Source organism: Tupaia chinensis, unplaced genomic scaffold, assembly GCF_000334495.1.
Source record: "Tupaia chinensis unplaced genomic scaffold, TupChi_1.0 Scaffold000001_1, whole genome shotgun sequence".
Classification (NCBI taxonomy): Eukaryota; Metazoa; Chordata; class Mammalia; order Scandentia; family Tupaiidae; genus Tupaia; species Tupaia belangeri.
In genome coordinates this window covers 1,823,901-1,832,592 of record NW_006159427.1, presented here as the reverse complement: position 1 = coordinate 1,832,592, position 8,692 = coordinate 1,823,901, and the positions used below count along the sequence as shown (strand labels likewise).

Genomic DNA, 8,692 nt, shown 5'->3' with positions numbered 1-8,692 from the left:
TATGTTGATTTATTTATTTTTTTTTTTTTACAGTTTGGCCCAGTTTTTACATTTTTTTTCAGTGAAAGAATTTACTGATTTTTTTTTTTTTTATAGCAACTTTAAAAATCATCTCTTGGTCATTCTTCTGCTGCAGTTTCACAGGAATTTATCTTGGTACTTTATATAATGTACACATATGTACTCGGGATCCACACAAAATATGAACTCAAAGATAGGCCAGATGGTTAAAGTGTAAATATCCTCTTTATAGAGGAGAAGAAAATTGGGGGAGAGGGGAGCATGCAGGAAATTTTAGAGTAAATCATTTTTGGGGAAATCATGGGTCCAATGCTCAGTCAATGGTGAATAAATGATTCTTTTGGAAAACTGAATGGGCCTGAGAGAAGGACGACCCTTTGTGACACAATCTGTCCAGGTGTATTGACATTCTTCCGTCCTTTCCTGAATATGAGTTTAGTTAATAAAACCTCAAGGACAGAGTTAAAAGCAGTTGTTTTGGGGACCAGCAGTTAGCATAGTGGCTATGTTGCTGGACTCCCATGTAGCCGACCACGGTTCGAGTCCTGGACCCAGTGGCTTAAACATATGCTGGGCACGTGTGCGTGCGTGCCCAAGATCCTGAGAGGAGAATGGAGGAGAAGGGATTGCGGCGTGGCCATCCCCCCAGGGGGTGATTTCTTGCTTTCTGTCTTTCTGTATCTCTCTGTCTTTCTGGCGAGCACATGTGCCCTATAGAAAAAACCTCTCCAAACAACAACAACAAAAAAGCAGTTGTTTTGTTCTTTAGTGGGTCCAATTTTAGGCAGGTTATGGCTGATCAGAGTAAAGTCCCTCCTTGCCCTTCATGAGAGAAAAAGGATGGAAGATGATCAAGATACAGAAGGGTGGCAGTGTGTGGAGTGGAGAGAGAAGGTCAAAGAGAGAGAGTTCGGTTCTGAGGCTGTTTAATTCAGCTTAATTTTAAAAAACATGTTCCCCTTTTATTATGTGTTTAAAAATTTGCTATAAAGTGCATGCACTCACCCAAAAGAGAAGAGAGAGAGTGAGAGACAAAAAGTGTGAAAACATCCCATGGGGGGATGTCCACACCACAATCTCTTCTTGTCCATTCTCTTCTCAGGACTAAGCAGGTATGCACATGTGCCCAATGTGTTTCTTTCCTTTTTTTTCTTTTTCTTTTTGGATATGTTTTTGCTATAGGGCGCATGTGCTCGCCAGAAAGACAGAGAGAGACAGAGAGACAGAAAGCAAGAAATCACCCCCGAGGGGGGATGGCAATGCTGCAATCCCTTCTCCTCCATTCTCCTCTCAGGATCTTGGGCACTCACGCACACGCACCTGGCATGAGTTTAAGCCGCTGGGTCCAGGACTTGAACCGCAGTCGACTACATGGGAGTTCAATGACATAGCCATTACGGTAACTGCTGGTCCCACCCAATGTGTTTCTTAAGCCACTGGGTTCAGGGCTTGAACCACAGAGTCAGCCATATGGGATACAGCCTCCTAAATCACCGTGTCACTAGCAGGTAACAGCTTGTTAAACTTCTTTATTTCTTGCAGAGATTTTTGCTGTACTCTATGTGTGCTTGCCAGAGAGACAGGGAGAGACAGAAAGCAAGAAATCAACCCTCAGGGTGGAGATGGCCATGCTGCAATCCCTTCTCCTCCATTATCCTCCTGGGATTGGGCATGCACGCACATGTGCCAGCATGAGTTTTAAGCTGCCGGGTCTGGGACTCAAACCATAGTCAACTACATGGGAGTTCAGCAACATAGCTATTTCACCATCTGCTGGTCCCCAGCTAGTTAACTTTTAAAAAACTGTATTTGTCTTGGACCGGGTTACTTGAAACTGACGCTGGATGCATGTGCATGCATGCCCAAGATCCCAAGAAGAAAATGAAGGAGGAAGGATTGCAGCATGGTCATCCCTCACACACACACATACACACACACACGTGTGTGTTCATAAGAGCTCAGTTATACTTATAAAATCACATCTGAAACTTTGCCAGTCTCATTTTTTCACGTGATTATCTATGACTACTTTTGACTCAATGGAGAGGCAGTGATTTTCAGCAGAGACTCAATGGCCACTAAGAAACTCTATAACTACTAAGCCTAAAACATTTACAATTTTGTATTACTTTAAACATGGTAAATGTTTTTTAGGGATGTTGTATTAGGAGGTATTTTGCTTAAAGTTTAGTGAATTCTGTTACTTAAATGAAAACGTATTATGTGAATTTAAGCCAATATGTCATCTTTCTAGATTTATTCACATTTTTTAATTTTCTTTTTTTCTAAAAAAATGTTTCTGAGGGTGCATGTTCTCACTAGCAAGAGGCAGAGAAAGAGAAAAGGAAAGTGAGAAAGCACCCTTCACGGGGCGTAGGTACACCACAATCCCTTCTCCTTCATCTTTCCCTCCTTCCAGGATTGTGGGCATGCATATACATTTGCCTGGTGTGTTTTTCAAACCATCTGGTCTTGGAATTGAACAGTGCAATCAGTCATGTGGGATACAGCCACCTTAACTACCACACCACAGACAGATTTATTCATATTTTACCATTGGTTCCTAAATGTGACTAAAAACTCATTTAAAAAAAATTTGCCAGAGGGTACATATACTTACCACAGAAAGAGAGACAAAAAGAGATGGGAAAGGAGAAAGCACCCTCTCCCCAACAGAGCATGGTCATGCCACAATCCCTTCTTTTTCATTTCTACCATCTTGTCAGGATTTTGGGAGTACACGCACATGTGCCCAGTGTGTTTTTCAAGCCACTAGGTCCAGGGTTCAAACCACACAGTCAACCGTGTGGGATCTGGCTCCTCTAACCACTAGGCTACTGGGATGGTCCTATATTTTAATTAATGTTGGCCTTTGTGTGGACTGGAAGAAATACATCGGAGAAGGATTTGTCAGAGCCTCCCTTGTATTGAAGTAGAAGGCTCTCTACTTCTTCAGTGAAAAGCACTCATGATTTCCTTTTAAAACATTTCTTGTGCCCTCCTATGGGCAGGCCTAGATACTAGCTGCAGTACAGGATTCAGGGATATAATGTGATAGTTCTTGATGGTATAAATAATATTTAATATCTCCTGTGGATGTACATACTGTTTTAAATGCTTTATTTTTTTAGTTTTTGCTATAGGGCAGATGGGCTCACCAGATAGAGACAGAGAGAAAGTAAAAATGAGAAATCAGCCCCAGGTGGAAGGGCCACATCATTATCCCTTCTGCTCTAACCTTCTCTAGGGATTTTTGGCCATGCATGCACATGTGCCCAGCATGTTTTTCAAGTTGCTAGATCTGGTGCTTGAACTGCTCAGTTGGCCATGTGAGATACAACCACCTTAACCACCACATCATCAGCTGGCCCTTATGTAATTTTTTTTAAAGTTTCTTTTGGGGTATGGGGGTCCAGCAGGTGGCATGGTGGTTGAAGCACTGGACTCCCATATGGCAGGCCACAGTTCAAGTCCCTGATCTGGTGACTTAAAAATCACGTCGGGCGTGTGTAAATGCGTGCCCAAAATTCTAAGAGGAGCATGGAGAAGAAATAATTTTGGTGTGGCCATCTCCTCTCTGTCTCTTGCTATTTCTCCAGCAAATGCATGTACCTTAAAGCAAAATAAGACAAAAAAAATCCCAAAAAAACAAAACCCAAAAACTCTCAAAAGAAGTTTACTTATTTTCTCCTTAAAAGGGTGAGAGAGAGATCAAAAAAGGAGAGGAAAAGAGAGATAACACCCCCAACAGGGTCTTGACACTGTAATCTAACACGGCCTTCAGTCAGCCCCAGCATGCAGGCAGGCATCTGCCTGTTGTGCCCAGGGAGGTCTCTAGACCCAAACTGGGAACCTACCCATGTGGATCTGCCTTGTAGAGTTGCATTTTTACTACTGTAGAACTGCCCAGCCCCTGTTTTAAATGCTTTCTACTCTCAGTGCTTTGTATCTTATCATGTGCAATTCCCATGACAAAGATATAAGGTAGGTACTTTAGTGAGTGTGCTTATTTTTTTTAAGTGAGGAAACTGGAGTAGAAAAAGGTTAGATATTAATAACTAGGTAAGGTAAATGGCTAGCAAATAATGAAGCCAGGATTGAAACTCTTGCAGTTTGACTTTGGAGTCCACGCCCTTGGCTACTACGCGATAGGATACTCGCTGAGACTACACCATACTACCACTCCACGCAAGGTGACTATCTTGTACTCTTACACCTAGGAGGCTTAGAGTCTAATAGGAAGAAAATGAATATAATGCATAAAAAGAAAGAATACAAAGAAATAGTTGCTAACTATCACTACAGTCACTGTGATCAGATGACACTATAGGGTATGGTGAGATGATCAGGAAGCTTCATGGGAGTCTTGTAACTTCAGCTGCAACCTCAGCATGCAGGCTAGAACATGCTATGGTGCAAATGTACATTATTTTCCTCTTGAAATAAAGTGTGTAGTCTATTTAATAACATGCTAAGGAATAAACTGAGCATACTGGGAACTTTAAATCTTGATCATCTTTGAATTATCAAGAAAGCATATCCTACTTCCTTTCCCTGTGAAAATAGGAATCCAACACTCCCCAGAACACCTTGCAGTTACTTTGGGCCTTAGGACCAGTTTCTGGTCTAAAGACAGCAAGACGGAAGTTACGTTGCTATTTCTAGGCCTGGCCATACAGCCCCCTAACAAGGATGCAAATGCATTCTCTTCCACTGAGACCATGGTTGCCACAAAAGGCAAGAAACTATTTAAAGGAGAACCCACAGAAGAACCACCCTACTTCTACACATCTGTTGCATCAGTAATAAATCAATCTTGGCTCAGCTCCAGGGGTGCATACTGCTAAGATGGTGTGCTCCACAGGCTGAGACCACATGCGAGGCCAGAGTTCTATTCCCAGTTCAGTCTTAGAGGCCAGATGCAGTGGCGTGCACCTGTAATCCCGGGATTTAGAAGGTTGAGGTAGGAGGATTGGAAGGTAAAGGCTGGCCTGGGCAATACAGTAGCATCCTCCCCCCCACCCCCCACCCCCCCAAATTAATTTTTTTAAGCCGCTGATATTTTGAACTTGCTTGTTATAGCAGCTCTTAATCTCTGAATCTTAATTACCAACTAATGAAACAGATACAAACGTAGACCATCATATAGTTCATTATAGGAAATGTGTTGGAGCATTCAGAAAAGCATCTTTGTAGCTATCAATTTTTTTTTTCCCCTCCTGACCTACACAGGACTCTGCTATGGGAGTGATGGCCAGTCCTGGTGTCTGAGTGATTTCCAGAGCCCAGCAAAGGGACCAAGTTTCCAGATCTGTGACAGAAGGGCCCTGAAGACAAGGGGTAACACTCCAAAGTATGGACTAATTTTCCACTCCACCTTCATGGGCCGAGGTGCTGATGCCTGGGCCGTGTCTCCTGATACCTGGCAAACAGATGCAGCGTTGCCTCCCGGATCGACTGCTTCTCTGAGGTGCCCACAAGTGTCTTTGAGGAGAAGCCTCAAGAACAAGCTGAAGAGTGGCTCTCCTTCTATCAAACTGGAGAGTTCCTCGAAAGAATCTGGATATCATGAAGGAAGCAATGGTTCGGGCAGAGGGAGCTGCTGCCGAGATTACGAGGAAGCTGGAGAAACAGGAGAAGAAATGCTTGAAGGAGAAAAAAATGACTGGCTGCATTTGCCCTGGCATCTTGAAGAACAACAGCAGGACTTCAGAGAAGTGTGAGGAGACGGGTGAAAAATACGAAAAGAAGAAAAAGCAAAAGCCCCAGGAGGTTCCTCAGGAGAATGAAATGAAAGACCCAGCTCTCTCTCCCCCCAAACCCAAGAAAAAGAAATCTTTTTCCAAGGAGGAAGGGGTTAGTAGTGATCTTGAAGAAACAGCTGATAGTGTAAATCTCCCCCAAGAGGAAGAAATCTTCACCCAAAAGAGGAAACAGTCAGTGATCCTGAAAAGGCAGCCAACAGGAGCGTCCCCAAGAGAAAAAGGAAATTCTCTTCCAAGGAGGAGCCAGTCAGCAGTGGACCTGAAGAGGCTGCTGGCGCCAAGAGCAACTCTTAAGAAAAAGAAAGCGCTCTCAAAAACGTGCCCAGGAAAATTTGAATGGACAGTCATTCCTTGGGGAGAGGGACATGCCCAAAGTGGTTATTGCCAGCCCATGTCCTAAACCCCAATAAAACCAAAACTACAAAAAGAAAAAAAAAAATTTCCTTTGCCTCCTTGTTTCCTATCTTTTGCTTCATTGGTTCTAGGGATTTCCAAGAGTGGCATGTCTGTATCAATGACAGGCAGAAGAAAATGAATGCTGCATTATGACAATTTGACAACTATATATGGTAATACTATTTTAACGTTCACTGTGACAACAATATTGCTGTAATAGCTAATACTTATTGAATATATTGTATTAATTTTGTGCTGTGTATTTTAGGTGCTTTATTTTATTTAATTCTCAAAGAAACATATGAAAGGGGTTTGCCTATTACTGTTTAACAGCAGCTCGATGTGGTTTTAACACTACTTTAAAAAACCTGGTCCTCCAAATAATTTTTAAACTTCTAGAAAAATATAGTACATTTTTCATGTGTGAAGATGTAACTTGGCTACATTTCACGAACACTTTTTTTTCTAAAGTTTTGAGAATCTTTTCTGAGATCCTAAAAAATACTTTTCCATCGGTCTTGTGATTTCTAACTGAAGCTCATAACTTAGATGCCGTATTGATCTAATATACCATTAAGTGGCAAAGTGGTACCATTTATCATGTCCACGTGGCATTATGGGAAATTCTCTGTGCTGCTCTGGGTCCCTGTACACACTTCCTCATTTCCTCACAGAACAGCTAATGATGGAGGAGCTCTCATTTCCGTCTTTTGTCTTCAACAAGCAAATGCATGTAAACAAGCAATTATTTTTGAAGTAGTGTACTTTCTCCTACACTGTTTAAAGCAATGATTTGTTTATTTTAAACTGTAAACTCTATTTTCTGCCTATAAAACAAATTATCATATGTATGAATATGAGAACACATCGTTTCTCTACAGTAGCTAGTAAAAATCTTTCTCTTGCCATAGCATAGTAAATAGATTATTAAAGTCTATTAATGCAAGTGCATGCAAATGCCCCTGGTGGAAGAAACATTTCCACAGATGTTATTTATCTAAAATAAAAATGATCTTTCTTGGGTAGCCATGAACCAAAGCATCATGACCTCATTCAAGGCAAGAAGAACAAATAAACAGGCTCGATTTACATAAAAATGATATCATTAGGCTCTGCAGAAAGTGTTGGGATCTCACCCTATTGCCTGTCAGATGACATTTCACACAGATTCATTTTCTTGTTCCAGACTTGAGTGGAAGGCGTAGTGCAGAATGCCCTACAGACGTACATGTCCCATCATTAAGAGCCCTGTCCAGGGCACTGGCTCTCTGCATCACTGTGAACATACCCATTTTCCCCTCTACTTTCAGTTCCCTCTCTTCAGCTTCCTTCATATCTCCACTGATCTTATGGCCATATTTCCCATAGCCAATGGCCGGGTTTCCCTTTTGCCCCTCAGATGTAAGTCATTCATTCTCATCCAAGTCTATATAACTCCTAACTTACTTGAAACCTGGCCCCAAATACAGCTGGACATTTCTGAGTCTCATTTGATATGAAAAAGTGGAGACTACATGCAACAGTGTCACTCAAAGCTTCCAAATACAGTCCATTCTGTTATTCGTAGTAATTATGCTGTCTTTGTTTAAGAAACTTTTTGCCAGATGACACATGCCCTCATCAGACAGAGATGCACAGAGGGAAAGAAAGAGAGAGGAAAAGTGAGGAAGCACCCCACCCCCATCCATGGGGAATGGTCAAGTTGCAATCCATTCTCTTCCATTTCTCCCTCCTTTCAGGATTTTGGGCACTCTTGCACATGCACGTGGTATGTTTTTCAAGCTTTTGGGTCTGGGACTCAAACCCCTCAGTCAGCTATGTGGGATATAGCTGTCTTAACCACCACACCACCAGCTGGCCCCATAGTAATTATGTATAACATCCACATGAACACTAAATCAGCAAATATGGAGCTATCATTCCTTGGGGGAATATAGGATTCAGTTTCTACAAACCTCTGGTCACATTTTTGTCAGCTGATTAATACATGACCTTGTTTTCTATGTTTTTCTATCTAAAGATATATTATTTAATATAGATTTACTACATGCTGAAATAATATATTTAATACATATTGTTGATTTATTAACATAGAACTCACAGCCAAATGCACTATAACACATGCCCAAATGAAGTTTATCTAATACACAGCATTTAGGTATACCAGATGACCCTTTAGCACTATGTTTGGGCACCATTTTAAATGGACCACGAACAGGACATCTGTTTATAATACAGTCCGAGTGACTCAAATCTACCACCCTTTGTACTTGTCAGTGAATGCCCGTGAGAGCATCGAGAGTACTGATTTGGGGATTACAGATGCATTTTAGTGAGCATGTGAATTTGCAAATACAGAACCCACAAACGATGAGGATTTTCTATATTTAAATCATAAATACCTATGGGTTAAGATACAATCAGTAACCAAAATATGTCTTTTCCCTGTTTTTGAGAGATGCCTTTCTGCTGACTGAAACAGTGAAGAAGTCAGTTAACAGCTTGATCCT

The 8,692-nt window shown here is 41.5% G+C and overlaps 1 non-coding gene across 1 annotated transcript; it reads left to right on the top strand.

Moving 5' to 3' along the window:
- Nucleotides 1-5,212: 5,212 nt before the first annotated feature.
- LOC114007706 (small nucleolar RNA SNORD86) lies at nucleotides 5,213-5,298 on the top strand. The gene has a single exon (XR_003549300.1). It is a non-coding gene; the product is annotated as a small nucleolar RNA SNORD86 (small nucleolar RNA).
- Nucleotides 5,299-8,692: the final 3,394 nt, after the last annotated feature.